The sequence below is a fragment of the Phaseolus vulgaris genome, unplaced genomic scaffold (genome assembly GCF_000499845.2).
Source record: "Phaseolus vulgaris cultivar G19833 unplaced genomic scaffold, P. vulgaris v2.0 scaffold_22, whole genome shotgun sequence".
In the NCBI taxonomy this organism is placed as follows: domain Eukaryota; kingdom Viridiplantae; phylum Streptophyta; class Magnoliopsida; order Fabales; family Fabaceae; genus Phaseolus; species Phaseolus vulgaris.
Genome location: NW_027174091.1, coordinates 318,599 through 337,870, shown reverse-complemented (window position 1 = coordinate 337,870; position 19,272 = coordinate 318,599).

The following is a 19,272-nucleotide window of genomic DNA, read 5'->3' as shown; positions in this document are numbered from 1 at the left end:
AGACTTGCATCACGTCCACCTTCCCTCCTCGGCATGCTCTGATTCTTGGCGATCTCAGAGTTTCTTGCGTCAAAGACTTATGGCTTCTCGCTGCTCTCTCCGTCGACCTGCTTATCTGAAGGACCAGGTGATCTGCTACAAATGCCCTCGGCGTCTTCAAAGTTTCTTGAATCACCGTCCTCTGCCTACCCCCCTTGCCTGAGCTGGCGAGCTTAGCAAGCAAGTCAGCTCGGGCATTCTGCTCTCGGGGCACATGCACCACTTCAAAAGAGGCAAAGGAACTCTTCAATTCCTGCACATACGCCAAGTAAGCTGCCATTTGTGGATCTTTAGCCTGGAACTCGCCTGTTACTTGCCCTGTGACTAGCAGCGAGCACTCTTAGCCATCAGCACTCTGGCTCCCATTTCCTTAGCCAGCAGAATCCCGGCGATCAGCGCCTCATACTCTGCTTGATTGTTGCTGGCTTTGAAGGCGAATCTCAACGATTGTTCAATCAGCACGCCGTTGGGTCCTTCCAATATGACTCCAGCACCGCTACCCTGCTGGTTTGACGATCCATCCACCGAGAGTACCCAACGGAAATCGTCTCCTTCAACCCGCGTCGCCTCTGAAGAGAGCTCGACTACAAAATCTGCAAAGATTTGCCCTTTGATCGGGCCTCGAGGCTCATATTTAATGTCAAACTCTGACAACTCCACTGCCCACTTCACCATTCTTCCTGCAACGTCAGGCTTCTTCAAGACCTTCTGGATGGGCAGGTCAGTCATCACCAGTATTGTGAAGCTGTGGAAGTAGTGGCGCAACCTCCTCGCCGAAAACACTACCGCCAGCGCAGCCTTCTCCAGGGCCTGATACCTCGTTTCTGGGCCCTGCAACACCTTGCTCACAAAATAGATAGGCTTCTGAGCCTGATCTTGGTCCTGGGCGAGCACCGCACTCACCGCCCTCTCAGTCACAGCAAAATACAATCTGAGAGGGATTCCCGCCAGTGGTTTGCACAGAACCGGCGGGCTCGCCAAATATTCCTTCAGCTTGACGAAAGCTTCCTCGCACTCTTTCGTCCAAGCGAACTTGTTATTGCGCCGCAGGCACTGGAAATAGGGATGTCCCTTTTTTTCGCTTGCTGACACAAAGCGGGATAGGGCCGCCATCCGACCCGTCAGCTGCTGGACTTCTTTTACTGTAGTCGGGCTTCTCATCGCCAAGATGGCGGCACACTTGTCCGGGTTGGCCTCTATTCCTCTTTCAGTCAAGAGAAAACCCAAAAATTTTCCAGCCTCCACGCCGAAAATGCATTTCTCCGGGTTGAGCTTCAACTTGAACTTGGCGATCGTCGTAAACAATTCTTCCAAGTCTGCAACGTGCTTGCTTTTCTCCTGCGAGGTCACGACCATGTCATCGACGTAAGCTTGCACGTTTCTTCCCAGCATTGGTGCAAGTACTCGGTCCATCAGCCTCTGGTACGTGGCTCCCGCATTCTTCAGCCCAAACGGCATCACCTTATAGCAGTAGCACGACCTCTCCGTCATGAAGGCTGTTTTTTCTTCATCCATGGGATGCATCTTGATCTGATTATAGCCCGAGAAGGCGTCCAGGAAACTCAGCAGCTTGCACCCTGCAGCACTATCAACCAGGGCATCAATGCTTGGCAAAGGATACGAATCCTTTGGGCAGGCTTTGTTCAGATCGGTGAAATCGACGCACATGCGCCATTTCCCGTTGCTCTTCTTCACCAGCACGACATTCGCCAACCACTCAGGGTACTGGACTTCCCTGATGTGGCCCGCAGCGAGGAGTTTCTGGGTCTCATCCTTGATCGCCTGCCTCCTCTCTTCATTAAACTTCCTCCTTCTTTGCCGCACCGGTCTCACCATGTTGTCCATCGCCAGATGATGGCACAAGAAGTCGGGATCGATCCCGGGCATGTCCGAAGCGGACCAGGCAAACGCGTCCAGATGCCGTTCAATCACCTTAGCGATCTGGTCCTGGAGATCGACCTCCAGAGATCTTCCGAGCTTGAAAATTTTCCCCCCGATCTCCTTCTCGAGCCACTGCTCGACGGGCTTGGGCCTTGATTCTCTGGCGATCACCGCCTTGGCGATTCCGAGTTCCCTTGCTTCCTCCGGGCAATTCCGCGCCTCTTCCTCCTCCAGGCCAGCATTCCTCTCCCCCAGCTCAGCATCTACCATTTCTACGTCCCTTCCGGCGGCCTCCTCCATTACCGGCGATCTGGGCTTCACACCGGGCGGTGGGGTGGTTGTTACATAACTCACTGATCTTTTATTTTTCAGGCTATTCTCATTGCACTTTTTCGCTTCCTTCTGATCAGACTTTATCGTGATTACCACCCCCTCCATGGACAGCAGCTTCACCTTCATGTGCCGAGTCGATGGAATTGCGCCTATCCTGTTAAGGGTGGGCCTTCCCAGCAGGATGTTATATGCTGAAGGGGCGTTTACGATGAGGTACTTGATTTTCTCCGTCCTCGACCCAGCCTCATCGGTAAACGTGGTTCTCAGCTCAATGTACCCCCTGACTTCCACCTGGTCGCCAGCGAACCCATACAAGCACCCTCCATAGGGCCTCAGCTGGTCAAGGGGCAATTCTAGCTGCGTGAAAGTCGGCCAGAACATCACGTCTGCCGAACTTCCTTGGTCCACCAGAACTCGGTGAACCTTCCTCCCCGCCGTGATTAACGAAATAACAATGGGATCGTTGTCGTGAGGCACAACGTCCCGGAGATCCTGCTTGGTGAACGTAATGTCCACTTCGGGCGAGTGATCTTCAAACATGTCCACCGACATCACCGATCGCGCATACTTTTTCCTCTGCGATGCGGTGCATCCACCACCTGAGAAACCCCCTGCAATGGTGTGGATCTCCCCATGGATAGGCATCTCGTGTTGCTGGGCTTCTCCCCCTGCCGGCTGGGAACTCGACGCTCCTCCGGTCCTTCTGTCCAGCAGATAGTCGTTTAGGAACCCGCTCTTAACCAGATCGTCGAGCTGGTACCCTAAAGACAAACACGAGTCCAGGTTGTGGCCAAAGCACTGGTGGAACTCGCACCAGACATCCGGCTTCGACCCTAACACCTTGTCGCCCACCTTCTCGGGTGCCTTCAATCTAGCAGATATGTTAGGGATAGCGATCAGGTCCGCTAGTCCCATGACGAATTTGTGCTTAGGCGGGCGATTGTATTCCCGGCGTGCTGGTTGTTGGCGTGTTGGCGGTTGGCGCGCTTGGCTTCTTCCCTTATTTCTCCTATCGTAAGGATAGCGAGTCCTTTGGTCCTTTCTGGCCGCCGCTGCCGTTTCCAGCACCCTCTGCGGCTGGATCCTGGTCTGGGCGCGTGGCCTGACGGGAGCCACACTGCCTCTCTTCTCGGCGACCTCACTCTCATCGGCGATGTGAGCCACCGCAAGTCGCCTGACTTCAGCAAACGTCGCTGGATGAGCCCTGATCAAGGCCTCGCAGAATGGCCCTGGCTGCACGCCCTTCTTGAAGGCATAAACCAGCATTTCTTCATCCTTCGCCGGCGATCTGACCATCTATGCTCCGAAGCGATTGAGGTAGTCTCTGAGGGACTCCCCATGGTACTGCCTTATATCAAACAGATCATAGGACACTCTGGGCGGTGCCTTGTTCACAATATACTGCTCGACAAAGATCTTCGAGAATTGTTGAAAATTAGTTATGTGGCCATTAGGCAGGCTCACAAACCACTCCATCGCCGTCCCCTGGAGCGTGCTCACGAACATCTTACAATAGACAGCATCCGACCCCCCTGACAGCATCATCTGTGTGTGGAACGTGGTCAGATGAGCCTCTAGATCTTCCACGCCAGTAAAAACAGCTTTAACCGGGACCACGCTCGTGGGAATTGGCGTGTCGGTAATCGCCTGAATGAAAGGCATTGGGAAAACACGAGGTGGCGTCGATGGTGCCACCTCTTCAGCGGAAGAACGAACCTGCTGCTCCTGAAGAGCTCGACGTAGCTCCTCAGCTACCTTGCTGAGCTCCTCGTTCCTGGCGCGAGAGGCAACCAGGTCTTCATGTATCCTTGCCTGCTCGACGCGCGAGGCTTCTACAGTGGCCTGCAATGAGCGCATCATTTCTGCCATCTGTGCCATGGTCATGGCGGCGTCGCCTTCAGCTGCGACTGGAGCCACGGGGCTGGAGCGATTGCTTCTCATCTTTCTCATTAACTTCAGCGAACCACAGAAATACAGCAAATAACACTTCAACCACGAACGAATCAGCGATCGATCGGAGAAGATGCAAGAAACTGCGCAAGAACTTCAAGAACACCGCAAACCTTCGAAGAAAATCGCAGCCTCGCCAAAAACCACCGTTTCCCCGCGAACCAAACAACCAAACGAAAGAACTCGAATCCACCGATCGAAAAGCCAAGCGAGCGGTTTAAAACGCAAACTTCACCGAACGAAACTCAAAGAAACCAAGAACGACGGTTGCACCAGCACACAACCGCGCAGAAAACCTCGAAAACCTCCACGAACTCACGCTGTGGATGGGAGCACGTTTTACACGGCCCCACGGTGGGCGCCTGATGATCCCGCCTATTGACCGGAGCGCTGGAGAATGCCTCGTCAAAGGATCGACGTGCGCGCCGCTTCTCACCTCCGTTCCCCCTCTGGATCTGTCTCAAGAACCTGCAAAGAAAACGATACGGCGCCGCTGCGGCCGATCGCACTCCGACGCTCAAGTCAGTGGAGGTATCACCAAATACTAAGAACTGGAACCGTGCAAATCTCTCTCACAAACAGCTCTGTCACTCGCAAGCGTAAAGTGTATGAACTGAACGCGCGTACCTTAGAAAATCTGTTAGGAACTCTTATATACCTGGTGGTTTTCTCTCTCCTGGCAGTTACAGACTTGGACACGTGGCTCGTATCCAACTGTACACGTGCCATCATCTGGAGGCTCCCTGACTTGGCGCTACTTCTACTCTCATTTTGGCTAAGTTACCCATGCATGGTGCTGCCCAGTGCATAGCTAACTCAGGAGTGCGATCTTTACTGAAACTGGCGAGGTAGGGCCTTCATACACCTTCCCTGTGGTCTCGCCGGCCGCCTTCATAATCTGCTTCTCTTTTAACTTCGGCGATGCGCTTGTTCTGGCGATCTCCGACTGCCTGGTCGCCTGAGTCCGCATCTGGCGACTTCGTCTTCAACCTGGCGATCGCCTATTCCGGTAAGCTGGAGATCGGAACACGCCAACTTAACTATCGGCGACTATACGTGCCTCCCGACTTCCTTCCCAACTACCAACCTGGCGCCTTGTCAACACGCCTACACTGCAACAGGATGCCACGTCATCGCACCCGACCATCAGGGCGGTACACACTCCAACGCCCAAGTCAGTAACCGAACCACCAAATACTAAGAGAACAAGAACCGTGCAAATTCTCTCTCACAGTGTGCTCTAGAACTCGCAAGCGTAAAGAGTATAATCTGAACGCGCGTACCTCAGAAAGTTCGTTGAGAACTCTTATATACCTGGTCACTTTCTCTCTCCTGGCAGTTACAGACTTGGACACGTGGCTCGCATCTAGTCGTACACGTGCCTTCATCTGGAGCCTCCTTGACTTGGGCGCTGCTTCTACTCTCGTTTTACTAAGTTACCTATGCATGGTACTGCCTAGTACATAGCTAACTTGGGAGCGCGATCTCTACTGGAATTGGCGAGTTAGGGTGCCTTCCTACACCTTCCCTGTGGTCTCGCCGGCCGCCTTCATAATTTGCACCACCTTCATCTCTGGCGATGTGCTTTCTCTGGCGATCTCCAATCACTAGGTCGCCTGAGTTTACATCTGGCGACTTCATCTTTAACCCGGTGATCGCCGATTCTGGTATGCTGGAGATCGGAGCACGCCAACTTAATAACTGGCGACTTCACGAGCCCCCCGACTCCCTTCCCTTCTGTCAACCTGGCGCCTTGTCAACACGCCTATACTTTAGCTGGATGCCACGTCATCACTACCGACTACCAGGGCGGTACAAGAAGGTTTGTGCCTAATTTTTCTAGTCTAGCTTCTCCTTTGAATGAACTTGTTAAAAAAGATGTTGCATTTTTTTGGAATGAAAAGCATGAGCAAGCCTTTCAAAGGTTAAAAGCTCAACTCACCAATGCACCCATTCTATCTCTCCCAAATTTTTCCAAAACTTTTGAGATAGAGTGTTGATCCTGCCGGTTGACTTAGCGCAAGAGCGTTGCCTCGTCACGATCTTCCTCACCAGCTTGACACCACGTGCCCTCCAAGTCCGCTCCACAGATAGCCTCTCTGAGAACCTGAAAAACACATAGTGGCGCCTCTGCGGCCGGTGGCGCTCTGACGCTCAAGTCAGATCACAGAATCACTAGAAAAACAATGTGTGTAAAAACAGCGTGTCAAAAAACCCTCATCTGAATCTCACTCTGATTCTCTTTTATGCCTCCCTCTGTACCTGCGCCTAACAGAATTCTGTTATGCCTCTCTGGCATGTGTCAGAACCCTGTTGTGCTTTTCTGTGGCAACGTACCTCCAGAATCAGTAGAACGTGAGTGTCTGCGCGTGTCTGCGATTGTCTGTACCTTCGACGGCACGGAGTGCACCTTTGTCTGGACCGCGTCCCTCTCAGATGATGACACGTGGAGGCATGCAACTAACCACACACGTGTCATTACTTGAAGGCTCTAGCGCTTCTCACTGCGTGTCTAAGTTATCCCCTGGCGGAGTAACTTAGCGCATTCCCTTCATCTGGGTAAATCGCATACTCTCAGGAGAACGCCAGGTGTGGCTGGTCTAAGCACACTCACCAGGCATTGCTCTCTGTGCGAACGATTCCCCCTTCGCGATGTCATGCACGTAATGGGTTGAGGGAGTCACCAATCACTGACCGGTTTACTAGCCCCCCTCAGGCCACTCTCATGCACGATTCTCTGAGACATGTTCATGCGAGGTCCGTGCGTAACGCTCTCGCTGGGAACCTCAGGCCCAGCTTAACTGCGTGTAACACGAGCCCCCGATGACCATGCATCCGATGAATGATCGGTGCTCTATTGCTTCTCGCGTTCTGCCCCCAGGTGTTCATCTGGGAACTGATCTGTCGATGACCACTTGGTTACTGGCCACCGATCACCGTTCTGGGTGATCTGTCCCCTGACTTCTCTGCCAACTGGTCTGTCGGTGGCCACTTGACTACTGACCACCGATCACCTCTTTGGATGATCTGCTCCCTGATCTCTCTGTCACCCGGTCCACGTGTCACCCTACGAGTGGTCCACGTGATTGTCTTCTGCTGACGTCATCAACCACCGATGACCGACCGGATCACAAGCCCCTCAGTCTCGAGCTGTGAACTCGTTCTCAGCGAAGAGACTAAGTGGTCGCGACCTTGGTCCACGTGGCAAGTGGGCCCACGTCACGTGCTACCTCACGTGCTGCCCTTTAACGTTACGACTACCTCCCTTAATCTCGCGACACGTGGGCGCATCAACGGTCAGCGTGGAGTGTCGCTAGCGCTTCCCTTCTTTTCAAATAGGCGCGCGCCTTTACTGTTTCTTCATCTTCTTCAATCAGCCCCTAGACTCTCTGCGAATCCCCTCTTGCGCTTCCATCTTTCTTCCAGCTTTCTATCTTCAGAACCTTTGCAATCATTCAAAGGTATGGTTTTTCTTCTTTCTTGGTCCATTTAGGTTCTTTTCATCGATTGCATTCGTCCCTTTCATCATCATGCATCCATCTTCTCCGTTTTTCCTCTTCTCGACCCAGGCTAGGGTTTTCTCACTCTTCACTCTGCTATCTGCTTCTCCCTCTTCCTCTTTCCACCTGGACCTTTCTCTCCTTTCCTTCCTCTGTTTTTCACCGAACTATTCATCATTCCCTCTCCTTCCATTCATTCTGACTTTTCGCTTTTCCCCCACTGCAGCTATGATGAGAATCAACTAAAGGTGGTTTTTTATAATGAAGAGCAAGATCATTCGCCTTCACATTTAAAGTTTTTCTTGTTAATCTTTGCAAAAGATAAAGCCCAAGCCCAAGCCCAAGAAGGCCAAAGCCCACAAAAGCCCAAAGACCATCCCATGAAGGGCAAAGCCAAGTTTTAAATAAATATTGTTTAGAAAGGTGCTTAGAGGGAAACATTAGAAACCTCTATTGTTAAAAGCATCTTTTAGTCTTTAGTTAAGAGTCTTAGGGGGGGTGTGTTAGTAGATAGGTGTAGGAGTAAATAAGGAGGTGCCAAAGTGAGAGAAGGGATCACACCTTCCTCGTGCTTTGTTTTAGGCGCAAATTCTAGAAGCTTTTTAGGAGGGAGTTTTTTTTGAATTTGTGTAGCTTACTTTTCAGCACCTTAGGCTATAAATAGAGGTGCTCTCTTTGTAAAATTCAGATTGGAATTAATCTAAGAAAACTCTACTCAAATTTTGAGTGACCTTTGGAGAGCTTTTGGAGCCTTCTTCTCTAGTCTTATCTTGATGGATCAATGGAGTCCTCAAGTGGCGGCATCACTCTCATCTAGGAGCATTCCACACTTCTAGTGGCGAGATCATCCATCCTCCTTCCATCTTCATGAGCATTCTCTTCTCCTTCCTTTCTTCTTCTTCAATTGTTCATGTTGCTTTGTGTTCTTGAATTTTTCAGTTTCGGTTTTTCTATTTTTTCCAGCACTATGTTCTGTTTCTGTTTTTAATTTTTGTTTTGGTTCGGTTCATTTGATCATTTGTTCAATTCTGTTCGGTCAATTCCAGTTTTAATCTCTTTGTTGATTCAATTTGATAATATTTGGTTCATCCAAATGAGTTTGGCATTTGGTACTAGTTATTGGTGAGTTCTTGTCTTAGAACAATGATCCAACTCTAAGAAAAGTGCCTCTATATTTTCCAGCTCAAGGTGATTCCTAAAAATGTCAAGAATCTTGTTCTATGTGGCTATTGGAATCACATTATGTGGTATCATGAGTCTTAGGTTCTTCTTGTTTAATTGTTGAGTTGTGTGCACTTTATTTTCAAGAGCTCTTTAATTTTCTTGCAATTTAAGTTTCTGTTTTAGGAATTAATTGAGTTTTCTTGCTGTTTTTTTCTTTTATACCAAGTGTTTGTGAAAAGGTTTATGGCACTCATTCTTCTTATGAGTATGGTTGCTCTTTTGGAATGGCATTATCCTTCCTAGAGTTTACCTTAAGCTTCCTTTCACTTGTTGTTAAAATTTGTGTTGTGTCTTTTAATTTTGTAATCATGTCAAGTTTTGTCTTAGTCATGTTATTCCATAATTGTCATTACTTCTAGTAGTACTTTTATTGCTTTGATTGTTTCTTGCTTTGGTGTCATATAATTTTCTGAATTGATATTGATCCTTTGTGCATTTTCTTTTTATAATTGAGTTCATACTTGTATTCTAGACCTATACAAGTTCCAATACATCATTTTCTATTATGTCTTTGGTAGTTCATCATCCTGTTTTTTTATTCCTATTAGGATTCCCCTGTTTCTGAAAAAAAGTGCTTACTGTTTTTCCTTATTGCAACTGATTTACGTACTGTAAAATTCTGAAATTCTGGATTTGAGATATTCAAAGTGTTAGAAAAGAATAGAAAAAAGAATCATTCAAAAATATGAAGTACACAAAAAATGATAAATAAAATAAAAAAAGTGTACATTCCTGCCGAAAAAAATACGGTAATCTGGCAGTGATTTTAAAAAATTTATTTCTCTCAATTGGCTTACTGTTTTTAATTGATTCCAGTGCCATTATTGAGTTAACATCTTGAAGTTTCTGTGGTATAAATTTCATAATCCAGTTCGCTCTACAACGTTCCAGTTAAATCAGTGAATATCAAGCACAGTTTGCATAAGTTTTTTTTTTTCCAGTAGCTAATATTTTTGTTTTCTTCATCTACTCTAGTGCTTTTCCTTAGGTATTCTTTTGTGTGCCTACTTTTCTCATTGAGTTCTTTATTTTCTTGATTGTCTTTCATTCTTACTCTTTGAGTTTGTCTGACATATAGTATTCCTTTTGCAATTACCTTTCCTTGCTTATACCTTTTCTTGTTTGTCTTTATTGTTTCTTTGGTTTTGTGGTGGTTTGCTCTTAAGATTGGTGTGCTTGCTTTGACATATTTCATTTGAGGATTCCAAGGCTTCAAGATCAGATTGGTGCAAGAACATTATTTCTTTGAGAGTGATATCTTTTTCAGCCTTAGTTCACTTCGGCAGTTTCATTGCCAAAAGCTCACTGTTTTTGCTAATTTTTAACTTGTTTGCTGTTTTTGTGTGTTTGCTGTTTTTAATTACATATGGCTGGCTTTTCAAGTGATGCATCCTACAAGCAGAATTCTCCTTCCAAAGCTTCAATTCTTGGTGAATTACATGAAGCTCAAAGAACAATTAGACGCTTGGAGGAGAAAATGCAAAAGATGGAGGTCCAACAAACTAGACCATCTCCTTCTATCCATGATGGACATCATTCTCATAGACCATCTTCAAGAGCTTCTTCAAATGATGTTGGCCGTGAAGATGAGCATAGGAGAAGGAGACCTCCACCCCAAGTCCATGGACAAAGACATCATCACCAAGGGGAAAGAATTCACTACGGCAATGGCTTCTACCATGATGCAAAGTCCAAGCTTCCTTCGGTCAAGCTACCTTGTTTTAATGGTTCTAGTGATCCAAATGTGTATTTAGATTGGGAGGCTAAGTGTGAACAAATTTTTGAGATCCATGAGATCCAAGATGAGCATAAGCTCAAGCTAGCCACCCTAGAGTTTAGTGATTATGCCATGAAATGGTGGCATGGAATTGTAAAGGACATTATCTATCACAAGGGTCCTCCCGTGGACTCTTGGAACTCTTTAAAGGATCATATGCGTGCTAGGTTTGTGCCCCCACATTTTAGGAAAGACCTCATGTTGAGACTCCAACGGTTTCAACAAGGCACGCTAAATGTGGATGAATATTATAAGGAGCTTGAGACGCTTGTGCTTAAAATTGAATTAGAAGAAAGTGAAGAAGCTATGATTGCTAGGTTTGTGAGTGGTCTTAGGAAGGATATTCAAGACTTTGTTGAGTTACAAGAGTATTCATCATTGGGCTCTTTAGTTCATCTTGCAATGAAGGTGGAAGCCCAACTTGCTAAGAAAAACTCTTTCAAAAATGCTTCCAATGATGGATACTACTCCAAGTCTTGGAGAAACAAAAATTCTTTTTCTAAACATCCTTCCAAAGATTCTTCTTTCAAACCCAAGGATCCTACGCCATCTACTTCTAGGCCTAAATCCCCAATTAAATCGTCTAGTCAAAAGTGTTTTAAATGTTTGGGATATGGTCACATTGCTGCTAAATGCCCTTCTAAACGAAGTATGTACATGCATGAAGGCATTGTAGTTAGTGAGCATGATTCCAATTCACCTAGGCATTCTTCACCTTCTAGACCATCAAGTGAAAATGAGAGTGAAAGTCCTTGTGAAGGTGACTTATTGATGGTAAGACGTATGTTGGGCACAATTCCAAAATCTTTGAAAGATACTCAAAGAGAAAATATTTTTCACACCCGATGTCTTATCAACAACAAGTTATGTTCCTTGATTATTGATGGGGGAAGTTGCACTAATGTGGCTAGTACAAGAGTTGTGGAGAAGTTAGCCTTACCCACTATCTCTCATACCAAGCCCTACAAATTACAATGGCTTAGTGAAGTAGGTGAAATCATGGTGAATAAACAAGTCCTCATTAACTTTGCTATAGGAAAGTATAAAGATGAGGTTTTATGTGATGTTGTGCCCATGGAAGCTTCTCATCTTCTTTTAGGAAGGCCTTGGCAATATGATAGACATGTTTTACATGATGGCCTATCCAATACAATGTCTTTTTCCTTCCTAGGGCGCAAGGTTATATTAAAACCCCTCTCTCCCAAAGAGGTTCATGAGGACCAAATAAAAATGAAAACTAAAAGAGAAAATGAGAAAGAAAAAGAAGTAAGTACTACACCGAGTCACACCATTTTCTCCTCTAAATCCATCATGTTGACTCGTGCTATACCTCAAATGGACCCTCCAAGGTCTTCTTCTTCTTTATCTTTTTCATTACCCAAGGTTCCTATTTCAACACCACCTTGGTTAAAATATGTTAGGGATGATTTTTTCATACCTCCTAATGGGTTTCACCATTTAAGAGGTCTTTTTCCCAAAAATATCATCATTCCCAAACACATTTTTCCAACTTGGTCGATTTGTAGGACCTCCTTTTCTGCAATCCCTTTGGTTCCATCTGCTAAGTCATGTATTCCTTTTTCTTACACTTTTGATTGTAAAAGTAACCTGACTTTGTTATATGCAGGGATTCAGAATTCGTGGGCGAATTCTCTCCAACTAAAGGTGGTTTTTTATAATGAAGAACAAGATCATTCGCCTTCACATTTAAAGTTTTTCTTGTTAATCTTTGCAAAAGATAAAGCCCAAGCCCAAAGACCATCCCATGAAGGGCAAAGCCAAGTTTTAAATAAATATTGTTTAGAAAGGTGCTTAGAGGGAAACATTAGAAACCTCTATTGTTAAAAGCATCTTTTAGTCTTTAGTTAAGAATCTTAGGGGGGGGGTGTTAGTAGATAGGTGTAGGAGTAAATAAGGAGGTGCCAAAGTGAGAGAAGGGATCACACCTTCCTCGTGCTTTGTTTTAGGCGCAAATTCTAGAAGCTTTTTAGGAGGGAGTTTTTTTTGAATTTGTGTAGCTTACTTTTCAGCACCTTAGGCTATAAATAGAGGTGCTCTCTTTGTAAAATTCAGATTGGAATTAATCTAAGAAAACTCTACTCAAATTTTGAGTGACCTTTGGAGAGCTTTTGGAGCCTTCTTCTCTAGTCTTATCTTGATGGATCAATGGAGTCCTCAAGTGGCGGCATCACTCTCATCTAGGAGCATTCCACACTTCTAGTGGCGAGATCATCCATCCTCCTTCCATCTTCATGAGCATTCTCTTCTCCTTCCTTTCTTCTTCTTCAATTGTTCATGTTGCTTTGTGTTCTTGAATTTTTCAGTTTCGGTTTTTCTATTTTTTCCAGCACTATGTTCTGTTTCTGTTTTTAATTTCTGTTTTGGTTCGGTTCATTTGATCATTTGTTCAATTCTGTTCGGTCAATTCCAGTTTTAATCTCTTTGTTGATTCAATTTGATAATATTTGGTTCATCCAAATGAGTTTGGGATTTGGTACTAGTTATTGGTGAGTTCTTGTCTTAGAACAATGATCCAACTCTAAGAAAAGTGCCTCTATATTTTCCAGCTCAAGGTGATTCCTAAAAATGTCAAGAATCTTGTTCTATGTGGCTATTGGAATCACATTATGTGGTATCATGAGTCTTAGGTTCTTCTTGTTTAATTGTTGAGTTGTGTGCACTTTATTTTCAAGAGCTCTTTAATTTTCTTGCAATTTAAGTTTCTGTTTTAGGAATTAATTGAGTTTTCTTGCTGTTTTTTTCTTTTATACCAAGTGTTTGTGAAAAGGTTTATGGCACTCATTCTTCTTATGAGTATGGTTGCTCTTTTGGAATGGCATTATCCTTCCTAGAGTTTACCTTAAGCTTCCTTTCACTTGTTGTTAAAATTTGTGTTGTGTCTTTTAATTTTGTAATCATGTCAAGTTTTGTCTTAGTCATGTTATTCCATAATTGTCATTACTTCTAGTAGTACTTTTATTGCTTTGATTGTTTCTTGCTTTGGTGTCATATAATTTTCTGAATTGATATTGATCCTTTGTGCATTTTCTTTTTATAATTGAGTTCATACTTGTATTCTAGACCTATACAAGTTCCAATACATCATTTTCTATTATGTCTTTGGTAGTTCATCATCCTGTTTTTTTATTCCTATTAGGATTCCCCTGTTTCTGAAAAAAAGTGCTTACTGTTTTTCCTTATTGCAACTGATTTACGTACTGTAAAATTCTGAAATTCTGGATTTGAGATATTCAAAGTGTTAGAAAAGAATAGAAAAAAGAATCATTCAAAAATATGAAGTACACAAAAAATGATAAATAAAATAAAAAAAGTGTACATTCCTGCCGAAAAAAATACGGTAATCTGGCAGTGATTTTAAAAAATTTATTTCTCTCAATTGGCTTACTGTTTTTAATTGATTCCAGTGCCATTATTGAGTTAACATCTTGAAGTTTCTGTGGTATAAATTTCATAATCCAGTTCGCTCTACAACGTTCCAGTTAAATCAGTGAATATCAAGCACAGTTTGCATAAGTTTTTTTTTTTCCAGTAGCTAATATTTTTGTTTTCTTCATCTACTCTAGTGCTTTTCCTTAGGTATTCTTTTGTGTGCCTACTTTTCTCATTGAGTTCTTTATTTTCTTGATTGTCTTTCATTCTTACTCTTTGAGTTTGTCTGACATATAGTATTCCTTTTGCAATTACCTTTCCTTGCTTATACCTTTTCTTGTTTGTCTTTATTGTTTCTTTGGTTTTGTGGTGGTTTGCTCTTAAGATTGGTGTGCTTGCTTTGACATATTTCATTTGAGGATTCCAAGGCTTCAAGATCAGATTGGTGCAAGAACATTATTTCTTTGAGAGTGATATCTTTTTCAGCCTTAGTTCACTTCGGCAGTTTCATTGCCAAAAGCTCACTGTTTTTGCTAATTTTTAACTTGTTTGCTGTTTTTGTGTGTTTGCTGTTTTTAATTACATATGGCTGGCTTTTCAAGTGATGCATCCTACAAGCAGAATTCTCCTTCCAAAGCTTCAATTCTTGGTGAATTACATGAAGCTCAAAGAACAATTAGACGCTTGGAGGAGAAAATGCAAAAGATGGAGGTCCAACAAACTAGACCATCTCCTTCTATCCATGATGGACATCATTCTCATAGACCATCTTCAAGAGCTTCTTCAAATGATGTTGGCCGTGAAGATGAGCATAGGAGAAGGAGACCTCCACCCCAAGTCCATGGACAAAGACATCATCACCAAGGGGAAAGAATTCACTACGGCAATGGCTTCTACCATGATGCAAAGTCCAAGCTTCCTTCGGTCAAGCTACCTTGTTTTAATGGTTCTAGTGATCCAAATGTGTATTTAGATTGGGAGGCTAAGTGTGAACAAATTTTTGAGATCCATGAGATCCAAGATGAGCATAAGCTCAAGCTAGCCACCCTAGAGTTTAGTGATTATGCCATGAAATGGTGGCATGGAATTGTAAAGGACATTATCTATCACAAGGGTCCTCCCGTGGACTCTTGGAACTCTTTAAAGGATCATATGCGTGCTAGGTTTGTGCCCCCACATTTTAGGAAAGACCTCATGTTGAGACTCCAACGGTTTCAACAAGGCACGCTAAATGTGGATGAATATTATAAGGAGCTTGAGACGCTTGTGCTTAAAATTGAATTAGAAGAAAGTGAAGAAGCTATGATTGCTAGGTTTGTGAGTGGTCTTAGGAAGGATATTCAAGACTTTGTTGAGTTACAAGAGTATTCATCATTGGGCTCTTTAGTTCATCTTGCAATGAAGGTGGAAGCCCAACTTGCTAAGAAAAACTCTTTCAAAAATGCTTCCAATGATGGATACTACTCCAAGTCTTGGAGAAACAAAAATTCTTTTTCTAAACATCCTTCCAAAGATTCTTCTTTCAAACCCAAGGATCCTACGCCATCTACTTCTAGGCCTAAATCCCCAATTAAATCGTCTAGTCAAAAGTGTTTTAAATGTTTGGGATATGGTCACATTGCTGCTAAATGCCCTTCTAAACGAAGTATGTACATGCATGAAGGCATTGTAGTTAGTGAGCATGATTCCAATTCACCTAGGCATTCTTCACCTTCTAGACCATCAAGTGAAAATGAGAGTGAAAGTCCTTGTGAAGGTGACTTATTGATGGTAAGACGTATGTTGGGCACAATTCCAAAATCTTTGAAAGATACTCAAAGAGAAAATATTTTTCACACCCGATGTCTTATCAACAACAAGTTATGTTCCTTGATTATTGATGGGGGAAGTTGCACTAATGTGGCTAGTACAAGAGTTGTGGAGAAGTTAGCCTTACCCACTATCTCTCATACCAAGCCCTACAAATTACAATGGCTTAGTGAAGTAGGTGAAATCATGGTGAATAAACAAGTCCTCATTAACTTTGCTATAGGAAAGTATAAAGATGAGGTTTTATGTGATGTTGTGCCCATGGAAGCTTCTCATCTTCTTTTAGGAAGGCCTTGGCAATATGATAGACATGTTTTACATGATGGCCTATCCAATACAATGTCTTTTTCCTTCCTAGGGCGCAAGGTTATATTAAAACCCCTCTCTCCCAAAGAGGTTCATGAGGACCAAATAAAAATGAAAACTAAAAGAGAAAATGAGAAAGAAAAAGAAGTAAGTACTACACCGAGTCACACCATTTTCTCCTCTAAATCCATCATGTTGACTCGTGCTATACCTCAAATGGACCCTCCAAGGTCTTCTTCTTCTTTATCTTTTTCATTACCCAAGGTTCCTATTTCAACACCACCTTGGTTAAAATATGTTAGGGATGATTTTTTCATACCTCCTAATGGGTTTCACCATTTAAGAGGTCTTTTTCCCAAAAATATCATCATTCCCAAACACATTTTTCCAACTTGGTCGATTTGTAGGACCTCCTTTTCTGCAATCCCTTTGGTTCCATCTGCTAAGTCATGTATTCCTTTTTCTTACACTTTTGATTGTAAAAGTAACCTGACTTTGTTATATGCAGGGATTCAGAATTCGTGGGCGAATTCTCTCCAACTAAAGGTGGTTTTTTATAATGAAGAACAAGATCATTCGCCTTCACATTTAAAGTTTTTCTTGTTAATCTTTGCAAAAGATAAAGCCCAAGCCCAAAGACCATCCCATGAAGGGCAAAGCCAAGTTTTAAATAAATATTGTTTAGAAAGGTGCTTAGAGGGAAACATTAGAAACCTCTATTGTTAAAAGCATCTTTTAGTCTTTAGTTAAGAATCTTAGGGGGGGGGGTGTTAGTAGATAGGTGTAGGAGTAAATAAGGAGGTGCCAAAGTGAGAGAAGGGATCACACCTTCCTCGTGCTTTGTTTTAGGCGCAAATTCTAGAAGCTTTTTAGGAGGGAGTTTTTTTTGAATTTGTGTAGCTTACTTTTCAGCACCTTAGGCTATAAATAGAGGTGCTCTCTTTGTAAAATTCAGATTGGAATTAATCTAAGAAAACTCTACTCAAATTTTGAGTGACCTTTGGAGAGCTTTTGGAGCCTTCTTCTCTAGTCTTATCTTGATGGATCAATGGAGTCCTCAAGTGGCGGCATCACTCTCATCTAGGAGCATTCCACACTTCTAGTGGCGAGATCATCCATCCTCCTTCCATCTTCATGAGCATTCTCTTCTCCTTCCTTTCTTCTTCTTCAATTGTTCATGTTGCTTTGTGTTCTTGAATTTTTCAGTTTCGGTTTTTCTATTTTTTCCAGCACTATGTTCTGTTTCTGTTTTTAATTTCTGTTTTGGTTCGGTTCATTTGATCATTTGTTCAATTCTGTTCGGTCAATTCCAGTTTTAATCTCTTTGTTGATTCAATTTGATAATATTTGGTTCATCCAAATGAGTTTGGGATTTGGTACTAGTTATTGGTGAGTTCTTGTCTTAGAACAATGATCCAACTCTAAGAAAAGTGCCTCTATATTTTCCAGCTCAAGGTGATTCCTAAAAATGTCAAGAATCTTGTTCTATGTGGCTATTGGAATCACATTATGTGGTATCATGAGTCTTAGGTTCTTCTTGTTTAATTGTTGAGTTGTGTGCACTTTATTTTCAAGAGCTCTTTAATTTTCTTGCAATTTAAGTTTCTGTTTTAGGAATTAATTGAGTTTTCTTGCTCTTTTTTTCTTTTATACCAAGTGTTTGTGAAAAGGTTTATGGCACTCATTCTTCTTATGAGTATGGTTGCTCTTTTGGAATGGCATTATCCTTCCTAGAGTTTACCTTAAGCTTCCTTTCACTTGTTGTTAAAATTTGTGTTGTGTCTTTTAATTTGTAATCATGTCAAGTTTTGTCTTAGTCATGTTATTCCATAATTGTCATTACTTCTAGTAGTACTTTTATTGCTTTGATTGTTTCTTGCTTTGGTGTCATATAATTTTCTGAATTGATATTGATCCTTTGTGCATTTTCTTTTTATAATTGAGTTCATACTTGTATTCTAGACCTATACAAGTTCCAATACATCATTTTCTATTATGTCTTTGGTAGTTCATCATCCTGTTTTTTTATTCCTATTAGGATTCCCCGTTTCTGAAAAAAAGTGCTTACTGTTTTTCCTTATTGCAACTGATTTACGTACTGTAAAATTCTGAAATTCTGGATTTGAGATATTCAAAGTGTTAGAAAAGAATAGAAAAAAGAATCATTCAAAAATATGAAGTACACAAAAATGATAAATAAAATAAAAAAAGTGTACATTCCTGCCGAAAAAAATACGGTAATCTGGCAGTGATTTTAAAAAATTTATTTCTCTCAATTGGCTTACTGTTTTTAATTGATTCCAGTGCCATTATTGAGTTAACATCTTGAAGTTTCTGTGGTATAAATTTCATAATCCAGTTCGCTCTACAACGTTCCAGTTAAATCAGTGAATATCAAGCACAGTTTGCATAAGTTTTTTTTTTTCCAGTAGCTAATATTTTTGTTTTCTTCATCTACTCTAGTGCTTTTCCTTAGGTATTCTTTTGTGTGCCTACTTTTCTCATTGAGTTCTTTATTTTCTTGATTGTCTTTCATTCTTACTCTTTGAGTTTGTCTGACATATAGTATTCCTTTTGCAATTACCTTTCCTTGCTTATACCTTTTCTTGTTTGTCTTTATTGTTTCTTTGGTTTTGTGGTGGTTTGCTCTTAAGATTGGTGTGCTTGCTTTGACATATTTCATTTGAGGATTCCAAGGCTTCAAGATCAGATTGGTGCAAGAACATTATTTCTTTGAGAGTGATATCTTTTTCAGCCTTAGTTCACTTCGGCAGTTTCATTGCCAAAAGCTCACTGTTTTTGCTAATTTTTAACTTGTTTGCTGTTTTTGTGTGTTTGCTGTTTTTAATTACATATGGCTGGCTTTTCAAGTGATGCATCCTACAAGCAGAATTCTCCTTCCAAAGCTTCAATTCTTGGTGAATTACATGAAGCTCAAAGAACAATTAGACGCTTGGAGGAGAAAATGCAAAAGATGGAGGTCCAACAAACTAGACCATCTCCTTCTATCCATGATGGACATCATTCTCATAGACCATCTTCAAGAGCTTCTTCAAATGATGT